The following is a 24867-nucleotide window of genomic DNA, read 5'->3' as shown; positions in this document are numbered from 1 at the left end:
AGCTTCTCCATCTTTGGCTGCAAAGAATATAATCAATCTGATTTCGATGTTGGCCATCTAATGATGTCCGTGTGTAGAGTCTTCTCTTGTGTTGTTGGAAGAGGGTGTTTGCTAGGAACCATGCGTTCTCTTGCCAAAACTCTATTAGCCTTTGCCCTGCTTCATTCTGTTCTCCAAGGCCAAATTCGCCTGTTACTCCAGGTGTTTCCTGACTTCCTACTTTTGCATTCCAGTCCCCTATAATGAAAAGGACATCTTTTTTGGGTGTTAGTTCTAAAAGGTCTTGTAGTTCTTCACAGAACCATTCAACTTCAGCTTCTTCAGCATTACTGGTCAGGGCATAGACTTGAATTACCATGATATTTAATGGTTTGCCTTGAAAATGAAGAACAGCAAGCTTCTACTTTTACTTATGGTAGAAAAATTGATCTTGCCAATTTCATTCTTTTTAATAAAAAGCCTAATTTTGAGAAAATATTGGTTCAGTTCTCTAATCTTTTACCAACCTAATTATTTGCAGTAATTTATATATTATCAGATGATGAGACGGTTCGATGGCATCACTGACTCAATGGACAAGAGTTTCAGCAAACTCCAGGACATAATGAAGGTGTGATGCAATCCATGGGGTCACAAAGTATTGGACATGACTTAATGACTGAATAGCAGCAACATGTATTGGCCCAGGAGAGAAACACAGATTGACTCATCCAAGTCCTATTCTCTTTCCCCTGGCTTCCACCTCTTTGTCAGGGTTCCTGCCAGATCTCAGTTTTATGACATGGCATAATGTCCACAGTTACCAATATGACCTCCATGCATGAAGTTCCCTCACTCTGCAAAATGTCTTTAGTCTTCTTCAGGTTTTCAAGCCTCCTAAGAATTTCTACAACTGTTGTAATATTTTGGTTGTTGAAATTTTGTTCCAAGATTCACATGTGGACAAAGCCCTCAGCAATCATTATTCTGTTTCAGGAAACACACCAAACGTGGATATCTCCTAAGAATTTTAAGATCCTTTCTACATATCATAAAAGTAAAAAAAAGGAAAAAAAATTTTTAAAAAAAAACCTCTCCTTTCAGGTTTTCCTACAACTTCTCTGAACTTGTATTAGATTATTGTAATAATTTCTGACATAAGGTATAAATTCAGGAAGGTAGGTAATGTTTCTAGGTTCCTTTAAGGGACCTATAAACTTTAAAACCCAAGTCATGGTGACTTAGATTATCTTCTGCCTTCTGGTTTTTCAAAAGTTCATTTATATTTGGGTGGAAAAATATGTGTGTCATCACATAGTTATCTCTATTCTATAGACCCAGGAATAAACATGGTGTCCAGGCTCATAAATCCTCGCTCCTTGGAATATAAAATATCTCTTTCTCTGTGAATTATACATCCTACAAATGGAAACCTTGCTTTTGTGGCTATTTTTCCTGCAAGGTGTTTAAATTATTATTAGAGATTTAACTGTCTCCTGCATTCTGTTTTATTGATTACTATTGTTATAGAACTAATGAAAATGAAGATTTTGCAAAAAAGTTTAAAGAGAGAATGGGAAATCATCTTTAAGAAATATACGGCAAAAATATATGAAATAAATTCATTGCAAGCTTTAACCTTTATACACATAACCACAATTTTGAAAAAAATGAAAAAATATAATAGATGAGAGAATTAAAATAAAATAAGTTTTGGAGGAAGTAAATCTCAAATAACTACATATTATAACAACAGAGATTTGTAAATGATACATAAATCAGTCATGATCAAGGAATCACACATGAAATCCTATGCATTGAAAAGGTTGATTTATGAATCAAATTTATCTAAAAATGAATCTTCCTGAAAGAACATTACAGCAAAATATTTAAAAGTTCATAGATCAGTTCCACAGAAGCCTATGAAGTCTGTAATTTGTTTAATAATGAATTTTAAAGCATTGTAAAAGTTTTCTAGTAGTCATGTATGGATGTGACAGATGGACCATAAAGAAAGTTGAGCGTCAAAGAATTGACGTTTTTGAACTGTGGCATTAGAGAAGACTCTTGAGAGTCCCTTGAACTGCAAGGAGACCAAACCAGTTAATCTTCAAGGAAATCAGTCCTGAATATTCATTGGAAGGATTGATGCTGAAGCTGAAACTCCAATACTTTGGCCACCTGATGTGAAGAGATGACTCATTTGAAAAGACCCTGATGCTGGGAAAGATTGAAGGCAGGAGGAGAAGGGGATGATAGAGGATGAAATGGTTGCATAGCATCACCTATTTGATGGGCAACAGTTTGAGAAAACTCTGGGAGATAATGAAGGACAGGGAAACCTGGCAAGCTGCAGTTCATGGGCCTACAAAGAGTTGGACACAACTTAGCAACTGAGCAACAACAGCTACTACTAGATTCTGGGCTTGATCTTTCATGGCTATCAGATAAAATTGCATGGCAAATTGCTTTCTACATTCTCACTCTAAATATTTTAAATCAAATGATGGTCTAATAATATAACAGTCTGGATATTCAGATTATAGAATGATACAAAGTTTCCATGTACAAAAGGAAATGGTAGGGGGCTTCCCTGGTTACTCAGATGGTAAAGAATCAGCCTGCAATGTGAGAGACCTGAGTTTGATTTCTGGGTTGGGAAGATCCCCTAGAGGGGGGCATGGCAACCCACTCTTGTGTTCTTGCCTGGAGAATCCCCATGGACAGAGGAGCCTGGTGGGCTACAGCCCATGGGGTCACAAAGAGTCAGATATGACTGATTGACTAAGCATGGCACAAAGTTTCAATTAAGCAGTATTCTTATAAATCAGGCATTATATATGAGATCATATAATACATATTTGTAGTTAATATTCTCATGTTCTACCCTGGTTTATAAAAGAAATAAAAACAGGGGCATACCAAACTGAAAATACGTCACACTGCTCTTCAGCTGTGGAGAAACTGATAAAAGTCAACTACCCAATCACCAGACAGAACAGGGGACTAAAAGAGTCCAGATACCTGATATTTAAAAATCACTAGGTTGGACTGGCATCCTTTGTGACGATGAGTAATGAAAAGCAACCGATTAAGGACCAATGGTGAAAACACATTGAAGGTCAGAAAGCATTGATTCACTGAGCCAACTCAGAGAAGAAAGAAGAAAGACCCAAAGAAAAATTCAGAAGGTTGATATTCTCAGTAGGTTCATTATTTTAATCTTTATAAAGCAGAAGCCAACACAGTGGGGTAGGATGAAATAGGACATGGTGCAGTAAGGTAGTATTGACAGGAACCTAATTTGAGAAAGACACATAATTTTAAAAATCAAAATCTGTACCATAGTAAATGAATTAATCATTGTGGAGGCATACTTCTAAACCTTTTGCCAAAACCAAAGAAAAGTATAAAAATTCAAAATTCTTAGACCAAATATAAATTTAAGTAGCAACTATTAAGAGAGCAAAGCAAAACCAGAAGTAGTGATCAAAGACTTTCTTTGTACTAGTTTCTTATTGCTTCCAATTACCGGAAACTTAGTAGCTTCAAACAACAGATTTATTATCTTGCGGTCTGGATTTCATAAATCCCAAATGGGGTTTTATGTGGCTAAAATCAAGGAACTGATAGGGCTACATTTCTTCTGAAGGCTCTAGAAGCCATCTCTTGTTTATTCCAGCCTCTAGAGGCCATCTGTATCCCTTGGCTCAGGGGCCCTTCTTAGATCCTCAGTGCCAAATAGTGTAAGATTTTCAACCTCTTTCTTCTCTGAGCTCTACTTTTTTTTTTTTTTAATCTGCTTTTGTCATCATGTCTTCTTTAATTCTAACCTTTTTGCCTTTCTCTTGTAAAGATTATTATGTCAGCCTGGATAATTCAAGATAATCTTCCCATTTTAAGACCCTTGATTTAATCATATCTTCATAGTCCATTTTGTCATGTTAAGGTAGCATATATACAAATTTGGGAGATTAGGACATGAGCATCTTTGGGAAGTAATTTTTTTTTTTACCTTCTATAGGGATAGAAAAAATTTTTTTCAGTTTTGATTAAAATAACTTCTGTGTGTAGTGTAAGAGCTCACAATATTCCAGGCAACATAATTGACAAGATATCCACAGATAGACATATGTTGGTGAAATGTTTGGGCTATGAGAATAATGACAAACATTTAAAAGCATTTTAAATTTGAAGGAAGGAAAAATAATGCATATTAACTAAAGACCTAGAGGGATGAAATGGAGGGAAAAAGGAGGTAGGTTCAAGTGAGAAGTGACATATGTATATCTATGGCTGATTCATGATGCTGTTTGGCAGAAACCAACACAGTTCTGTAAAGTCATTATCCTTGAATTAAAAAATACATAAGTTTTAAAAATGTTATTAAATTGCCCATGGTTTTACCACAATAAATGAAAAACTATAAAGTTCCACAATTGAACAAACTAAAAAAAAAAAAAAAAAACCCACAAAAAACAACAATCAGGCTGGCCTCTTAATTCTGTTGTGTGTGTGTGTGTGTGTGTGAAAAAACAGAAGATAATATAACTTTATTAAGCTGTCTATGTGATTCTATTATCAAAAGCAATGATTAATAGTGGCAGTAGCTTAAATTGCTATCATTATCATCATTAGGAACCAATATCCCTATAATACAACACTCAGGACATTTACTAATTTAGTGTCATTCTCTGGCTTACTCCCTGAAAAAGGAAATGGCCACCCACACCAGTCTTCTTGCCAGGAAAATCCCATGGACAGTGGAGCCTAGCAAGCTAGACATTCCATGGGGTCACAGAGTCAAACATGACTGAGGAACTAAACAACAATGAATATGATTGTCTTTTGCTCCATAACGTTCCTTTCACAGCTAGGATATACTGCTGAGAATTGAATAACAAGTTTTGAATATTCATCGGAAGGACTGATACTGAAGCTGAAACTCCAATGCTTTGGCCACCTGATGTGAAAAACTGACTCATTTGTAAAGACCCTGATGCTGGGAAGGATTGAAGACAGGAGGAGAAGGGGACGACAGAGGATGAGATGGTTGGATGGCATAAGCGGCTCAGTGGACATGAGTATGAGTAAACTCTGGAAGTTGGTGATGGATAGAGAAGCCTGGTGTGCTGTAGTCTTTGGGGTCGCAAAGAGTCGGACATGACTGAGCGGCTGAACTGAACTGAACTGAACAGTGAAGTAGAGTGTCCAAAGCCCTCTCTGTTTTTTTTATGTCTCTGTGATTCATCACATTCCATGATAACATTTATGCCTACTAATGTGTTTTAATCACCTTATAGTTTTTCCACATAAATTAATTCTACCACCCATTTTCAAACAGCTGTAGTCCAAAGTAGGCAGAATGACTGTAATAACTAAGGTGGGAAATTGTTTCTATTCTCAGTACTTGTGCTTAATCCCATTTGGTTTAACTTGTATTTTGAGGTTACAAAAAGTAGAAAGATTATTTAAAAAAAATTAATGGATTTTAACACTTGTAATGTTTTAAAAGTAACTGTGAGCAATCATTTAAATTTGAAGATATATTTAGGATACTTGAGTTTCAATTAGATAAAATTATAGAAAAATTATAATCAACTTCACTGAGAAAAATATTATTTTCTCAATTCAAAATTATAGTCTTGGAACAGTGTAATAGAAAATTTTGCAATGGATTAGTAGGAATCAAGCAATATATTTTGTGGCTGTTCTAAATAGAAAATAAGTTTGCAATGCATTTTACTGCCTTTTAGGTAATTGTGTGACATGTGACCATGTGATTTATTGTTTATGCCATGCACACCATCAGAACAAAAGTAATGTTAACTAGACAAGATGTTGGGACAATGAAAGTAAGCTTAGGTTATCCCAGGAAAAATAAGATTTATGGTTCTCTTACTTTTAACCCACCTAATTTTTAACCCTAACTATTATAGACCACATATATGTGACAATATATAATATATACGTGTGTGTGTGTGTGTGTATGTATGCAGTCTCCATTCCTTTCTTAGTGGTAATCATTCAAATTGAAATACATCTTTTTCTTAATATTCTTTCTCTTCCTTTCCTTCCTTCTTTCTTACCTTCCCATCTTTTTCATTTTTAATTTTTTAAAAATTCCTAGAGTAAAAATATTTATGTATGGCAGAAACCAAAGCAATGTTGTAAAGGAATTATCCTTCAGTTAAAAATAAATAAATTTGAAAACAACAACAACAAGAAAAAAATCTGTTCCTGGAATATGGACAGTGGCCAGTTTTTCTTCTGATAATTTTCCTATTTAATCTTGTTCAACAGTTAGCAGTATCAGAGCTTTGTTCATGTTCAGCAGGTTGAGTATTTCACATTCTTTAGAAATATGAACAGTGACACAAATTATGTATTAATTTTTACATAAGTATTATTTATATTAATATATAATATTTACATTTTAAAAATTAAGCAGTAATTTAGATTTTAAAAATTTATCTCCAAATTCTTAAGTGTACCCAAGGGATAAGTCCTAAATAAAGATAGAAGAGTGAGAATGTTAACAAATTTATTGTACATGCATGTGCTATGTTGCTTTAATCATATCTGACTCTTTGAGAACCTATGAACAATAGTACACCAGGCTCCTCTGTCCATGGGATTCTCCAGGCAAGAATACTGGAGTGGGTTGCGATGCCCTTCTCCAGGTGACCTTCCCAACCCAGGGTTTGAATGCATCTCTTATGTCTCCCTGATTGGCAGGTGGTTCCTTTACCACCTGTTCCACCTGGGAATCTCCATTTAATGTACAGTAAAAGCAAAGGTACTTAATTATTTTACCTTCTCCACAAGTCCATACTAATTATTTTCTTATATAGCTGATAAATTTGGTCTTATACTCTTGATGAAGGTGAAAGAGGAGAGTGAAAAAATTGGCTTAAACTCAACATTCAGGAAACTAAGATCATGGCATCTGGTCCCATCACTTCATGGCACGTAGATGGGGAAACAGTGGAAACAGTGGCTGACTTTATTTTTCTGGGCTCCCAAAATCACTGCAGATGATGGTTGCAGCCATGAAATTAAAAGAGGCTTACTCCTTGGAAGGAAAGTTATGACCAACCTAGGCAACATATTGAAAAGCAGAGACATTACTTTGCCAACAAAGGTCCATCTAGTCAAAGCTATGGTTTTTCCAGTAGTCATGTATGGATGTGAGAGTTGGACTATAAAGAAAGCTGAGCACCAAAGAATTGATGCTTTTGAACTGTGGCATTGGAGAAGACTCTTGAGAGTCCCTTGGACTGCAAGGAGATCCAACCAGTCCATCCTGAAGGAAATCAGTCCTGAATATTCATTGGAAGGACTGATGCTGAAGCTGAAACGCCAATACTTTGGCCACCTGATGCAATCAGCTGACTCATTTGAAAAGACCCTGATGCTGGGAAAGATTGAGGGCAGGAGGAGAAGGGAACGACAGAGGAGCAGATGGTTGGATGGCATCACCGACTCAATGGACATAGGTTTGGGTGAACTCCGGGAGTTGGTGATGGACAGGGAGGCCTAGCGTGCTGCGGTTCATGGGATCTCAAAGAGTCCGATGCGACTGACTGACTGAACTGAATCCAGAAGTAAACAATATTAGTAAACAAAATCAGCTACAAGAAGCCAAGGACAGTTTGATGAAATTATGAACTTTAGTCATAGAAAATATGACCACTTTTTAATCACATTTGATTCTCCACACACCTCTACCTTATCACACACAGTATTCATGAGGCTTATGGTATATTTTCTAAGGTTGCAAACAAGATATTTATAAGATAACTTATCTACCAAAAGAAAAACTGCTGACATTTTAGCTTAGGAGCTTAGAGAAGCCCATGAATTCTCTGGAGCAGGTGGATGGCTTGTCCATTTGTATTTTTAAAAGTCCTTCACCTGTCCTCTTAACACTAATGGGTATGCAGTCAAATGGAGCTAGGTAGCCCAGATAATTGGCAATTATAGCTATCCAGGAAAAGTCAGGAAGATCTGTAGTAGTGTGATGATACTGGGATTGGAGAGGAGTAGTTAATATTAAAAATATAATATTGATACTACTGCTAAATTTTTCATGCAGGAATGATCATACTGGTTCCTAGATTTCTGGCTTAGGATACTGAGTAAAATCTAGCATCTATATACAGTTTCTATCTACAGTTTCCCAAATATATAATTTGGGAGGTGAATCCACTTTGGGAATATTTGCATTGATTTTTCTCTCTTGTTATAATTAATTTACAATCAATTATTTTTTTCTCAGAATGACCTTTTTCTAACTTTGAAATTGTGTAAATTTAAAAACAAAATTAAAACATATATAAAAACCATGACCCCTAAATTTAAAAATAACAGAAATCATGAATTAACTTTATATGAATTTGATAACATAACCATTTAGTGAAGAATACAATACTTTAATATTTTAAGATACAGCATTTTGACTATATTTCCCAAGAGGGATAAATTCTAAGAACCAAAAAACAAACCAAACAGAAAACCTGCAAAGAAATCTTAAAGCAAATTTAATAATCTTATTATAATAATGTGAATTATCAGATAAATAAAACCAGTAATAAGTTATAGTAATGTTTTTAGAAACATTAAAATTTATTTTAAAAAACATAAAAATCAAAGTAGTTAAGCATAGCATGCTTAACCTTTGAGCTGTACATGTGCTATAAACTTATAATTTATTTTTTATTTCTAAAGAACAACATGAACAATCACTGTTTACTGAAATGACCTTGAAGCAATTACAAAACCACTCCTACACGCCCAATCTCTGGCTTCTAAAATCTTCGAAGAAACGGGAGATTCTTGGGGGTATGGACAATGCAATGCCCAAGGCATAAAATGCACAAGATAAACCTTGGATAATCTGGAGTGCCAGAAAATAATAATACTATCATAGAATGACGGAGTCTTGACAAAAAGACACAGGCTCCATTTTGAAAGGGTTTGCATTGTCCTCGTATGAGACTGTTTAAATACACTTAAGAAACTAACAGCAATGAGGTTGAAATAAATAACAATCCTTGACTTTATAATCATACGAAAAAAATCTGCTTAGTTGCCTTAGATTGGTGAAATAAACATCTCAGTTGATTTTGAAAAACTAATAAAGAAGAAAAAACATAGGCATTTAGTCTCTGTTTCATGTACAAACTTCATTTTAGGATAGCTGAATTTTTGATAAAGTTTTTTAGAGAAGAACTCTAGCCAATAAATGCAGAAGAAATTATTGAATTGGAAGAATCACCATTTTGTAAACCCTACTGACAAAAGTAGATGTAGGCAACCACCATAATGGCCCCTACCTGGAGGAGACGATTGATAGGCAACTTTATCATAGATGGGTCAAGATGACAGCACCTTTATCCACTTGTAATAGTTTGTACCTATGCCATAATAAAGACCATAATTTGAGCAACTTAAAACAATAAAAATTTACCATTTCGCAGTTCTATCTGTGAAAAGTCTGGGCTCACTTGACAGGTTTCTCTGTTCTAGATTTCAAAATATCAAAATGAAGCTTCAGCCAGCCTGGGTTCTTGCTGGGAAGCACTGGGAAGAATTTGCTCCCATATTCACTCAGGTTTTGAAAGAAAGTAGTACCCTGCAGCTCTAGTACTGAGGTCCTTTTCCCTTACTGACTGTCAGCAAAGACTGTCCTTAGCTCCAAAAGACCCCAAGTCACAGTCTGTTTAAGCACCTGCTACAAACAGTTTTAAGCCTATAGTTGGAGAAGATGCTCTTTTCTGTGTAGTGAGGGATAAAATGAATATCATTAATAAAACATTAATTGTAGTAAATATCAGTTTAAAAGGATGGTAACCTCTATAAAGGCCCTATTTCCAGACATATTGAGACTTAGCACTTCAGCGTATGAATATGGGGGAACAAAATTCATTATGTAACAATAATAGTAATAGCTGAATAAAACTTTTGTGATATAGGTCTACTAATGACAAGAATAGGGGTACTTTTGCTTAATCAGTGTTTAAGGTTAGTGTTCTCTTCATGAATATCTCCTGCCAAAGTTCATCTGTTAGTGTTAATCTGTAGTGAGATTTCATGTTTTCATCTTTAAATGCACCTTTTCACAAAATAAGTGCTACATACGGCATTTGAAATGTTGTTAAATTGTTACCTACCACTGAGATTTGTAAGGAAGGAAGAAAGGGAAGGAGGGATAAAGAGGGAGGAAAGGAACCAGGGAGGAAGCAGGCACAGAAGCAGACAGAAGAACATTGTGTTTTTATCAAGCAATTTTCCTCCTGTCTCCTTTGCAAGCACCATTGAGCCTGCATTGTTAAACCACTAGCAGAATAATGAAAAGTGAATATATTATCTTATATAATTAAATTCCTACAAGTTAAATGGATGCTCTGACTCCAAATGTATCATAAGTATAAATTAAGGCAGGTAATATGCAATAAAATTGATTAGAGTTAGAATCTGAATTAATAGAAAGATGTATTTCTAGTCAGATCCCAAATGTATCCCTATGCATTGTCTCTGTCAAGTGATAATCCCAATGAATACACCTGGTTAAATGAATGTTTAAATGTTCTTCTATTTTTTCTATCCCCTTCCCTTTTATTTCTATGCTTTAAAAACTCTAACTTATTTTTTAAGCTTATTTCATTTTTATTTTTTATCCACATTAGGTAAATTGTATTTATTCAGCAATTTATTTTTTGGTTCTAACCTCAGCTTTCAAACCTCCACAGAAATTCATAAACTACACTATTTGTCACAAGCACATTTAATGTTGGGATGATGAGAAAAATGCAAGAAGTAATGTGGTTGAATGTTTCATGAACTGATCATTTAGCCTTGATTTTTAATGAAAGACGATCTATCAGGAAAGGGAAGCACAGAAAGTGTTCTGATTCAGTACCCATACTCAACATAGTCAGTTTATACTTTCAGTTAAACAATACGTTCAGTTCCGTTCATCCATTCAGTTGTGCCTGAATCTTTGCGACCTGGTGAACGGCAACCACCCGGTGGACTCCCTGTCCATCACCAACTCAGGGAGTCTACTCAAACTCATCTCCATTGAGTCGGTGATGCTATCCAACCATCTCATCCTCTGTCGTCCCCTTGTCCTTCTGCCCTCAATCTTTCCCAGCTTCAGGGTCTTTTCAAATGAGTCAGCTCTTTGCATCAGGTGGCCAAAGTATTGGCGTTTCAGCTTCAACATCAGTCCTTCCAATGAACATTTAGGACTGATCTCCTTTAGGATGGATTGGTTGGATCTCCTTGCAGTCCAGGGGATTCTCAAGAGTCTTCTCCAACACCACAGTTCAAAAGCATCAATTCTTTGGCACTCAGCTTTCTTTATAGTCCAACTCTCACATCTATACACGATGGGAAAAACCATAGCCTAGATTAGACAGACCTTTGTTGGCAAAGTAATATCTCTGCTTTTTAATATGCTGTCTAGGTTGGTCATAACTTTTCTTCCAAGGAGTAAGCATCTTTTAATTTCATGGCTGCAGTCACCATCAGCACTGATTTTGGAGCCCCCAAAAATAAAACTTGCCACTGTTTCAATTGTTTCTCCATCTATGTGCCATGAAGTGATGGGACCAGATGCCATGATCTTAGTTTTCTGAATGTTGAGCTTTAAGCCAGCTTTTTCACTCTCCACTTTCACTTTCATCAAGAGGCTCTTTAGTTCCTCTTAACTTTCTGCCATAAGGGTGGTATCATCTGTGTATCTGAGGTTATTGATATTTCTGTCAGCAATCTTGATTCCAGCTTGTGCTTCATTCAGCACAGCATTTCTCATGATGTACCCTGCATATAAGTTAAATAAGCATGGTGACAATATATATCTTTAATGCACTCCTCTTCCTATTTGGAACCAGTCTGTTGTTCCATGTCTAGTTCTAACTGTTGCTTCCTGACCTGCATACAGATTTCTCAAGAGGCAGGTCAGGTGGTCTGTTATTCCCATCTCTTTCAGAATTTTCCACAGTTTATTGCATACTCAATAAAGCAGAAAGAGATGTTTTTTCTGGAATGCTGTTGGTTTTTTGATGGTCCATTGGATGTTGGCAATTTGATCTCTGGTTCCTCTGCCTTTTCTAAATGAGATTGAACATCTGGAAGTTCATGGTTCATGTATTGTTGAAGTCTGGCTTGTAGAATTTTGAACATTATTTTACTAGCGTGTGATAAGTGCAACTGTGCAGTAGTTTGAGCATTCTTTGGCATTGCCTTTCTTTGGGATTGGAATGAAAACTGACCTTTTCCCGTCCTGTGGCCACTGCTGAGTTTTCCAAATTTGCTGGCATCTTGAGTGCAGCGCTTTTACAGCATCATCTTTTAGGATTTGAAGTAGCTCAACTGGAATTCCATCACCTCCACTAGCTTTGTTCCTAGTGATGCTTCCTTAAACCCACTTGACTTCACATTCCAGGATGTCTGGCTCTAGGTGAGTGATCACACCATTGTGATTATCTGGGTCATGAACATCTTTTCTGTGCAGTTCTTCTGTGTATTCTTGCCACGTCTTCTTAACATCTTCTGCTTCTCTTAGGTCCATATCATTTCTGTCCTTTATTGAGCCCACCTTTGCGTGAAATGTTCCCTTGGTATCTCTAATTTCCTGGAAGACATCTCTGGTCTTTCCCATTCTATTGTTTTCCTCTATTTCTTTGCACTGATCACTGAGGAAGGCTTTATTATTTCTCCTTGCTATTCTTTGGAACTCTGCATTCAAATTTGTGTATCTTTGCTTTTCTCCTTTGCTTTTCACTTCTCTTCTTTTCACAGCTATTTGTCAGGCCTCCTCAGACAGCCATTTTGCTTTTTTGCATTTCTTTTTCTTGGGGATGGTCTTGCTCCTTGTCTCCAATACTATGTCAATGTACAAATATGTATCATACTGCTAATGTTTAAAATACTAATAATTCAAAAGCTGTGTGAATAAAAGCAATAAAAGAATCCATGTGATTAATTTTTTTTTCAAGTGCAGTTTTTATTTTCAAAATTGCAGTCAGTTTTTAAAAACCAAATACATTTTATGGAATTTTGTCTTTGCCTATCAGCATATACAATAAAATTCTTTTTAGATTACTATGTTATACCAATAAAATAGCTGAATTTATTTAATCAATATTTCCATGTTGAATTTCTTTTAGATGCTCTTTTGAAAGAAATTATAGCTTAGCATTGTAAGACCATTTTAAAAATATTCTGACCTACTTAAATATATAATATCATTTGAATCTTGAAATATAAAAGAAATTTCATAAGAAAGCAACTCTACTGAAGTTAAGTGATCATGCATTTATAATTCAGTGCAGCACATAGATTTCCCTGCAGGTTTATTTTATGAATTATAATAAAATTGTCTCTATTCAGAGACAGAATTGGAAGAAACAACCACATGTCATACTTTTTCATTTCAGCAAGGGGCATATAAAAGTTTCTCACTGCTGTCAGCATTTATCTTCTCATGATATTTCATGAAGAAACTCTTCAGAGATAAAAACACAGTATTGCTAAGAATTATGTTGATGGAAAGTTTAAACGTAGACATTAGTTGCTTCAGGAAAATATGGTGCAAGATGTTGTATAAGAGCATAATCCTTTAAAACATGTTACATAGCAATTTCTATTTCCATAAAAGAAGAAACTACAATAGGAAAATAGAAAAAGTTTGGCAGAATTTTAGATTTCTAAAATATAAATAACATCTTAATTAGCATTTAGAAATTATGTTTATGATGTATCTCTATTGTAAACCATTTTTAAAGCTATTCAATACAGATACAACAGTGTTTATATCTTCTATATATTGATTTTGCCAAGTGATCATCTCAGTGAATATATTGAGTGATAAAAACTCAACATCTGTTAATATATTACATTCTATCTTTTAAAAACATATATTTTTACACAGTTGTTGTCATTAGAAAAAAATAAAGAAAATATTAGTTGGAAAGTGTGATATATTGATAGACATTTTCCAACTATAATAACTATAACAATTTGAAATCATAAATGCGTGCTTTTTTCTTTCATTCAGTCTTCCTAACAGAATTAATGAAGGATATAAAAATGGAAATAATACCCTGTATCACAGCATTTAGCATATTCATTCATTACCTAATAGTATTATTCCTCTAATAGCTGATTTGATAGCCAATTTTTAGCTTATTGGACTGGAATTTCCATGAGAACTGCTGATATTCACATCTACATACTCAAAAGGAGCCAAATAAGGTGAATTATTATTTAATGAAAGAAGACATAGAGTTAGACAATTATAGCAGTCTTTAAGAGTAATAAATAGTGAAATAGGTAACTGACAGTGCAGGGTCTTGTTTATTTTTGAAAAGAGTCAAAAAATAGTCAAAAAATATTTGTGGTAGGCATAATCATGACCCCTCAAAGACAGCCACATTCTAAGCAACAGAACCTGTACATATGTTAGGTTTCACTGTAAAAGGACATTGCTGTTACAGATAGAACTAAAGCTACAAAGCAGCTTATTCAGAGTCAACAGGCCCTTGTGTATGTTTTCATCCACAGATAATGGTTCTAGAAAGTTTCTTTCTCTGTGCCTGTAGTAGACTCCAAAGAACCATTTTTAAGTTGATTAAAAAGGTGCAAATTTATTAACAATTAGTATATTAGTCATTAATCGTGTGCATTTTATAGGTTAAACTTTGTTTGTCTTGGACTATAACAACCCATTAATTAAGATGTAGCAAAAGAGCTATTTTATATGTCTCTTTTTTTAACCGCCTTCATAAAATTTACTGATCCATTTTTGTGTGTATTTTATAGGCACTGATTAGTAATCAGTATAATTCAAAGAATGTACAGGTAGAAATAAGGTACAGTCATCCCCCATTAATAAATCTGTAGGTTCTGCATGCATGGATTCAACCAACTATGGATCAAATTTCCACAGTTATAATCATATTTAAATTGAAAATGCATATAATCAGAAGAAATTGATTGTTGACATAATTGAAGATTATATTAAAATGCTATTTAGCTGTTTTAACCATTGAGAGATGTGTTTACTGTTGCACTTTGCTATAAAAATATTGTGAATAATTATAATCAGTTTTCCTAATTATCAGTTTATATGTTTGTGTAGTTGGCACTGATAGATTTCTTTGAATTGGGTGAGTTCGTGCTCAGGTGGTCAAAGAAGTGGACAGAATTTCACCCTGGTGTTGAGGACCAAGAAAAAATCAGACCTGTGGCACTATTATTTCACTGGTAAACAACAAATAGATATCAAAGACCATAAAGGAAAATAAGGAAAAGGTAAGAAATATTAAATTTATATTTTATTTTTCATTAAGAGAGAGAATGCTCCTTAATGAAAGGAGCTCCAAATCCTCCTCTTCTCCTCCTTTGCTGAAGACTTCTGCTGAAAATCAAGGTCAAACTTTAAAAACACTTCAAGACTGGGAAACATTCTGTTTCGTGCTTTGTATATTGACATATGCTGTGATAAGTCTTTTGGATTATATTTTAATTAAACACATTAAATGATGCCTTGCAGTGTTTAAAGCATGGGATTGGGTGACCATGAGAATATAAAGCTAAATCTGACAAGTCCCTGACCTCAGGGTCTATAATGTTGTGGGGAAAATAACACATCGAGACAAGTAGCATTCTATGCATCTTAAAAGAGAGACTGAATATTGTAAAGATAAGTGCCACAGTCTGAATGTGGAAAGTCAATTATATAAATACATAAAACCTTAGTAAATCATAAGAGGTAAAATTGAAATTTCCAAATGTTTCAGATATATTTATTTGAAAAGTAGCTTTCTATGACTGGCAACTTTAAACACTCGGTATTTTTTTGTTTGTTTGTTTTTAATGTTCTTGTAGTTTGCAGCAAAATAATTTATACATACATGGATTCTATTTTTATACTTCTGAAGCTTTACTATTTGATTTTCCAAATTGTAATAATTTAGTCCTTTATACCTAAGTCAATGCAAAAAATCATATTTTGGAAACCTTTAAACATCTAATAATTCATTTGATATGGAGCTGGAAAAGAGAATACTTTCAGGAGAGACGAGAAAAGCATAAGTACATCTATTATGATGATAAAAATTCCACTTGACATGTTCATTATAGCATGGTATTTGTGTATGAAACTAAGATCAGTTAACAAAAAGCAGCAAACTGAATATAAACCAATTTTAGTTGGCTTTTTTGAATTCATTTCTTTAATATGAATGTGCAAATGTCAAACCAAAATCCTTGTTTCAGTCTAATCCTCGTTCCATTAGACAGGGCTGAGATACCTTAGAACATTTGGCATTTCCCATGGATCACAGCCTTGCTGTGGCAAAGGGGCTTACGTAACCTGATGAAGCTATGAGCTATGCCATGCAGGGCCACCAAAGACGGACAGGTCTAGTGAAGAGTTGTGACAAAATGTGGCCCCCTAGAGAAGGAAATGACAAACCATTCCAGGTTACACGCTGCAAGAACCCCATGAACAGTATGAAAAGGTAACAATATACGACACTAAAGGGTGAGCTGCCCAGGTCAGAAGGTGGCCAGGATGCTACTGAGGAGAACTGGAGGGCAATTACTGATAGCTCCAGAAACAATGAATCCACTGAGCCAAAGCAGAAAAGACACTCAGTTGTGGAGGTATGTAGTGGTGAAAGTAAAGTCCAATACTATACAGAGCAATATTGCATACACACCTGGAATGTTAAGGTATACAAGCTGGATTTTGAAGAGGCAGAGGAATCAGAGTTCAAATTACCAACATCTGTTGGATCATGGAGAAAGCAACAGAATTCCAGAAAGTATCTATTCTGCTTCATTGACTATGCTAAAGCCTTTGATTATGTGGATCACAAAAAAACTGGAAAATTCTTCAAGAGATGGGAATACCAGACCACCTTACCTGCCTCCTGAGAAATCTGTGTGCAGGTCAAGAAGCAACAGTTAGAACTCAACATGGAACCACTGCCTGGTTCCAAATTGAGAAGGAGTATGGCAAGGCTGTATATTGTCACCCTGCTTATTTAACTTATATTCAGAGTACATCATGCAAAAGGCCAGGCTGGATAAAGCACAAGCTGGAATAAAGATTGCTGGGAGAAATATCAACAACTTAGATATGCAGATGATACCACTGTAATGGCAGAAAGTGAAGAGGAACTAAAGAGCCTCTTGATGAGGGTAAAAGAGGAGAGTCAAAAGCTGGATTAAAACTAATCATTGGAAAGGAAAAAAACAAAACTAATATCATGGCATCCAGTCTCCTCATCTTGGCAAATAGAATGGGAAAAGTGGAAATAGTGACAGATTTGATTTTCTTGGGCTCCAAAATCACTGTGGATGGTAGCTGTAGCCAAGAAATTAAAAGACACTTGCTTCTTGGATGGAAAGCTATGACAAACCTAGACAATATATTAAGAAGCAGAAACATCACTTTGCCAACTTAGTCAAAACTATGATTTTTCCAGCAATCATGTATGGATGTGAGAGTTGAACCATAAGGTAGGCTGAGCACCTAAGAATTGATGCTTTGGAATTGTGGTTTTGGAGAAGACTCTCAAGAGCCCCTTGGACTTCAAGGAGATCAAACCAGTCAATCCTGAAAATCAACACTGAATATTCATTGGAAGGACTGATATTGAAGCTGAAGCTCCAATAATTTGGCCACCTGATGCAAAGCACAGACTCACTGGAAAAGACCCTGATGCTGGGAGAAACTGAAGGCAAAGGCGGTGGGAGTAGCAGGGTATGAAATGGTTTGATAACATCACTGACTCAGTGGATATGAGCTTGAGGAATTTCTGGGTGATAGTGGAGGACAGAGGAACCTGGCATGCTGCAGACCATGGGGTCAGAAAGAGTAGGACACAACTTATTGACTAAACAACAACAAATGCGTGTCATTGTTCAATTTAACCCTGGTTCTAGTTTAAAATTAATGTGATTATTTAGATTTTTCAGGCTAAGAAGTCCAAAGAGCTCTTGCTACAAGAGTCTTCATCAGCTTCTTGAATAAAATAACAAATGAGCTGCATGTGTCTCCTAGAAGTTTGGAACTGTCTCTCTGTCCTAGTGAAGGAACACAATTTGGTAAAAAAAAAAAAAAAAAAAAAAAAAAGTATCAAGAGAACACACTTGGATTCAAGAAACACACAAGTTTATGTGTCCATATGAAGCAGAGGACAGCAGAGGATGAGATGATTAGATAGCATCACTGACTCAATGAACATGAATTTGAGCAAACATGATAGTTAAAGACTGGGAAGCCTGGCATTGTTCAATCAGTGAGGACACAAAGAGTTCACCAACAACAAAATTAAGCAGAATGCTTCATTCTCAGTGAAGACTGTTCAGCAGAGCACAAAATGCAGCCTATCACAATTTACTCAGCACTACCCCTTTATTCCTATAACGCCACTTGCATGAGTTGATATACCAAAAGGAAAGCCCCCATGGCCTTACTCCTGCAGTTTCACAGAACTTTCCCACCCCAGGAGTTCTATTTGGACAAACAAAGATGAGTTATATCAACATTCATTCTTTATTACACAAATCCGCATACAAAAGCATATACAGCTGACCCTTGAATGAAATGGATTTGAAAGGCACAGATCCACTAATATTCAGTTTTTCCCCAATAAATAAATATATGTATCATAAATGTATTTGCATTATGATTTTCTTAATAACATTTCCTTTTATCTAACTGATTTTGTTGTAAGAATACAGTATGTAATACATATAACATGCAAATTGTGTGTTAATTAGCTATTGATATTGTTGGTACAACTTCAGGTCAACAGTAGGTTATTAGTAGTTTTGAATTTGTCAAAAGTCATATGCAGATTTTTGACTGCATGATGGCGGGGATGGTCAGCACCACTAATGCCCAAGAGTTGCACCAGGATATATAATAGGTAAGAGAGGAATGTTAATATAAAATAACTTGTATCTGTGTGCAGAAGATGTTTCCTTGCCATTTCCAGCTTCTAGAGGCTCCCTGCGTTCCTTGGCACCTGGCCCCCTTCCAACAATGGCATCATTCTGAACTCTGTTTGGGTTGCCACATCTCCAAATCTAACTCTCTTGCTTTGCTCCTCCACATTTAAGGACCTTATCGGACTTTCCTTGATGGTTCAACTGGTAAAGAAACTTCCAGCAATTTGGGTGATCTGGGTTCGATCCCTGAGTTGGGAAAATCCCCTGGAGAAGTGAACTGGCTACCCACTCCAGTATTGAGGCCTGGAGAATTCCATGGAATGTGTATAGTCCATGGAGTAGCAAAGAGTCAGACATGACTGAGTGACTTTCACTTTCATAATTTCATTGTGCCTTATCAGATAATCTAGGAAAATATCTCCATTTTAAGATTCTTGATCACATCAGCAAAGACAGTTTTTCCATGTATGGCAGCATATTCATGGATTTTAGTCCATGAATATGAGATTCTAGTCCACCTCTTGGTGGGGACAGGGCATAGCATTATTCCACCCACCATATCAATATTTGAATTATGTTATTATTTGGTAGACAGTGTAGGATACTAACCCTTTCTCACAGTAAAGACATCTGGTCAGAATATTAGGTCTATGTTATTTGTTTTTTTAAAAAAAGATTAAAACTTTTGTTCAAATTTGACTTAGACTATTTTATAAGCAAACTCTAGGTAACACATTATTTGTGACAAAAATCAGCATATCTTATTATATAGGGAATCCTCCTTATCTTTGCTATTTGTATTTTGTGGATCAGATATATCAAAACTGTAATATCAAAACCAAAAAATAAAACTTCAGTATGCGATTGTTGTGAATTTCAGTATGTCATTTAATGACAAATATGAGTATCCTTTGATGAAATAGTGTTAAGGTATAAGTAGGGTATTGTGTGATCATATAACTTGTGATTGGGGCCAGTTTAATTTTTCCCGGGGTTACATATGAATGAGAAAATGGGTGTTAGCATTTTTATGAGGTCACAAAATGTCAGTTGTTGAATAATGACTATGAATAAATATCCTATCCACAGAATTTTAATACTCCTCCTGTTCTACTTTGAAGGAACAGTTTTGGTAATGGATAGGCACTTTATTACCTCCCATTTCATTGCACGACTCACTTTACATATCCATTTTAATGTTTAACAACGAGTTTATATTTCTATGGGCTTCCCTGGTGGCTCAGATGGTAAAGAATCTGCTTGCAATGTGGTGTTGCAGCCTGGCAGAGCAGAGACAAGAACCTGCCCCAGGCCAGGAGGGTGGGGCAAACTGCGCCTTCTTGATTATCCCAGAAAGCACGCCAAAGGGACATTTTTGAAGCGGGGCATGCTCTCTGCTCCAATTCACTGCCTACCCCTGCATCCATCTGCATGGAAACAAAACAAGATATTCCTGATAAACAGCAGAGCCTGCGCTAATCATACTCCCCAGTATCGCTATCCCTAATGATCTCACCTATATGCAGGTGAGGAAGCAACAGTTAGAACTAGACATGGTTCCAAATAGGAAAAGGAGTGTGTCAAGGCTGTATATTGTCACCCTGCTTATTTAACTTACGTGTAGCGTATATCATGAGAAATGCTGGGCTGGAAGAAGCACAAGCTGGAATCAAGATTGCCGGGAGAAATATCAACAATCTCAAATATGCAGATAACACCACCCTTATGGCAGAAAGTGAAGAGGAACTAAAGAGCCTCTTGATGAAAGTGAAAAAGGAGAGTGAAAAAGTTGGCTTAAAGCTCAACATAAAGAAAGTTAAGATCATGGCATCTGGTCCCATCACTTCATGGGAAATAGATGGGGAAACAGTGGAAACAGTGTCAGACTTTATTTTTGGGGGCTCCAAAATCAGTGCAGATGGTGATTGCAGCCATGAAATTAACAGACACTTACTCCTTGGAAGGAAAGTTATGACCAACCTAGACAGCATATTAAAAAGCAGAGACACTACTTTGCCAACAAAGGTCCATCTAGTCAAGGCTATGATTTTTCTGGTGGTCATGTATGGATGTGAGAGTTGGACGGTGAAGAAAGCTGAGCGCCGAAAAATTGACGCTTTTGAACTGTGGTGTTGGAGAAGACTCTTGAGAGTCCCTTGGACTGCAAGGAGATCCAACCAGTCCATCTTAAAGGAGATCAGTCCTGGGTGTTCACTGGAAGGACTGATGTTGAAGCTGAAACTCCAGTACTTTGGCCACCTCAGGCGAAGAGTTGACTCATTGGAAAAGACCCTGATGCTGGGAGGGATTGGGGGCAGGAGAAGGGGAAGACAGAGGATGAGATGGCTTGATGGCATCACCGACTCGATGGACATGAGTTTGAGTAAACTCTAGGAGTTGGTGATGGACAGGGAGGCCTGGCGTGTTACAATTCATGATGTCACAAAAAGTCGGACACGACTGAGGGACTGAACTGAACTGAACTGAACTGAAGGATCTCATGTGTCTTCTGCCAATAAAAATGCAGGCTGAAAGGAGCCATTTTGTCTCCTGCCATGGAGAGCAGGAGGGCCCCCTGACTCCCCACTTGCCAACTTATGTGTTTGTCTTTTTCATTAGGCACGTGCCCTTTTTCAGGTCTTCCTCACCCCCGTGCTGGATGTGGCAATGCAGGAGACATGGATTGAGAAGATACCCTGGAATAGGAAATTGTTACCCACTCCATTATATGTTAAAAAGCAAGGTATCTCTATACTACTAACTCTTTAGTATAAATCTCATATATGATTGGTACAAAATGTGCTAAGTAAAATATAATACCATCTATCACTCACCTGGAGCCAGACATCCTGGAATGTGAAGTCAAGTAGGCCTTAGGAAGCATCACTATGAATAAAGCTAGTGGAGGTGATGGAATTCCAGTTGAGCTATTTCAAATCCTAAAAGATGATGCTGTGAAAGTGCTGCACTCAATATGTCAGCAAATTTGGAAAACTCAGCAGTGGCCACAGGACTGGAAAAGGTCAGTTTTCATTCCAATCCCAAAGAAAGGCAATGCCAAAGAATGCTCAATTGCACTCATCTCACATGCTAGAAAAGTAATGCTCAAAATTCTCCAAGTCAGGCTTCAGCAATACGTGAACCGTGGACTTCCAAATGTTCAAGCTGGTTTTAGAAAAGGCAGAGGAACCAGAGATCAAATTGCCAACATCCACTGGATCATCGAAAAAGCAAGAGAGTTCCAGAAAAAACATCTATTTGTGCTTTATTGACTATGCCAAAGCTTTTGACTGTGTGAATCACGATAAACTGGAAAATTCTGAAAGAGATGGGGATACCAGACCACCTGACCTGCCTCTTGAGAAATCTATATGCAGGTCAGGAAGCAACAGTTAGAAGTGGACATGGAACAACAGACTGGTTCCAAATAGGAAAAGGAGTATGTCAAGGCTGTATATTGTCACCCTGCTTATTTAACTTAAATGCAGAGTACATCATGAGAAACGCTGGGTTGGAAGAAGCACAAGCTGTAATCAAGATTGCCGGGAGAAATATCAACAACCTCAGATATGCAGATGACACCACCCTTGGCAGAAAGTGAAGAACTAAAGAACCTCTAGATGAAATTGAAAGAGGAGAGTGAAAAAGTTGGCTTAAAGCTCAACATTCAGAAAACTAAGATCATGGCATCTGGTCCCATCACTTCATGGGAAATAGATGGGGAAACAGTGGAAACAGTGACTGACTTTATTTTGGGGGGCTCCAAAATCACTGAAGATGGTGATTGCAGCATGAAATTCCCTGGTGGCTCAGACGGTAAAAGCATCTGACTAAAATGTGGGAGATCCAGGTTCAATCCCTGGGTCGGGAAGATCCCCTGGAGAAGGAAATGGCAACCCACTCCAGTACTCTTGCCTGGAAAATCCCATGGATGAAAGAGCCTGTTGGGAGGAGTCCATGTGGTCGCAAAGAGTCGGACACAACTGAGTGACTTCACTTTATTCCTTGGAAGGAAAGTTATGACCAACCTAGACAGCATATTAAAAAGCATATTAAAAACCTTTGCAAACAAAGGTCCATCTAGTCAAGGCTATGGTTTCTCCAGTAGTCATGTATGGGTGTGAGAGTTGGACTATAAAGAAAGCTGAGTGCCAAAGAATTGATGCTTTTGAACTGTGGTGTTGAAGAAGACTCTTGAGAGTCCCTTGGACTGCAAGGAGATCCAACCAGTCCATCCTAATGGAGATCAGTCCTGGGTGTTCATTGGAAGGACTGATGTTGAAGCTAAAACTCCAATACTTTGGCCACCTGATGCGAAGAGCTGACTCATTTGAAAAGACCCTGATGCTGGGAAGGACTGAAAGCAGGAGAAGTGGATGATGGAGGGTGAGTTGGTTGGAAGGCATCACCGACTCAATGGATATGAGTTTGGGTAAGGTCTGGGAGTTGGTGATGGACAGGGAGGCCTGGCGTGCTGTGTTTCATGGGGTCACAATGTGTCAGATACGACTGAGCGACTGAACTGAACTGAACTGAATATAGTCTATAAATACCAGACAGGAACACAACTTAATAGAATTGCTATATCATGTGTTCAACATATCAAGTTATTTATCATATTATATATTGAAAATTTCATTGTGTGCTGGGCGATGGTGCCAATGTGATCAGTGGAGAAGAAGAGTGAGTTCTGCATCTATAGAACTTCAAGAGGATAGGATTTCTAGCAAGAGCTTTCTCAGATGTAGTATCTGCTACTGAAGCAATGTTTTAGAAAGACTCTTACCTCCTGATTATACAGTGCAAGCTAAATTGGCTGATAAATGTATTTGGGCTGGCAGAAGAAGGACATAGCATTCCACCTAAAGAACAGGACTCAAAAATATGGAAGAATTATGGTGAGGAAATGATTTCAAGTACTTACTGAAGGAAAGAACAGGGTTTACCTTACCTGAGGAACTAATCCTTTCAAATTTACTTTGCTCATTGCTTTATAGCATCAGTTTTATTGAGATATAATTGAAGTATAACACTATATTAGTTTAAGTATACAGCATGATTTCATATGAGTATATATTGCAAAATGATTACCACAATGTTTCGTTAACAACCATCTCCTCACATAGTTACACAATTATTTTCTTGTGATGAGAACTTCTAAGATCTAGTCTATTAGCAGCTTTCAAATATATCATTAACTGTATTTACATATTTACGTTACATAATGTAATATACATTACAACCCCAGAACCTCAAATGGGAAATTTCTTAAGATTAAGTTCATAACCTTTTAATTGGAAGTTTGTACTATTTGACCAAGGACTCTCCTAGTGACTCAGTGTTAAAGAATTTTCCTGCCAAGCAGGAGACACATGGTTCAATCCCTGGATCCAGAAGATCCTTTAGAGAAGGAAATGGCTAGCCAAACTTCAGTATTCTTCCCGGGACATCCCATGGACAGAGGAGCCTGGCAGGCTACAGTCCGTGGGGTCACAAAGCATCAGACACAACTTAACAACTAAACAACAACAAAAGCAAAACCATTTGAGCACCTTCACCCATTTTCCCCACTTACAGTACCCTGCCTCTGGCAACCACTAATCTGTTCTCTATGAGTTTTGTTTGCTTTTTTTTTTTAATTTTTATATTTCACAAATAAGTAAGACCATAGAGTATGCCTTTTTCTTGTTGACTGTATATCAATCTTGGTGAGTGAAGAGATCAAGAAAATTGTTTCTGGATTCAGAGAGACTGAGGTGATTCCTGCTTTTGTCAATCATCATATGGATCTTCAACAAGCTACACAAGCTTTCTGAGCCTCCATTGTCTGTGCTTTACCACAGGGGTAACATTATCCACATTACAGATCATTGTGAGGATAGATTTACATGTGTAAATTGACTGAGTGGA

The sequence above is a fragment of the Cervus canadensis genome, chromosome 7, assembly GCF_019320065.1.
Source record: "Cervus canadensis isolate Bull #8, Minnesota chromosome 7, ASM1932006v1, whole genome shotgun sequence".
Taxonomy (NCBI): domain Eukaryota; kingdom Metazoa; phylum Chordata; class Mammalia; order Artiodactyla; family Cervidae; genus Cervus; species Cervus canadensis.
This window is presented reverse-complemented; position numbering follows the sequence as displayed.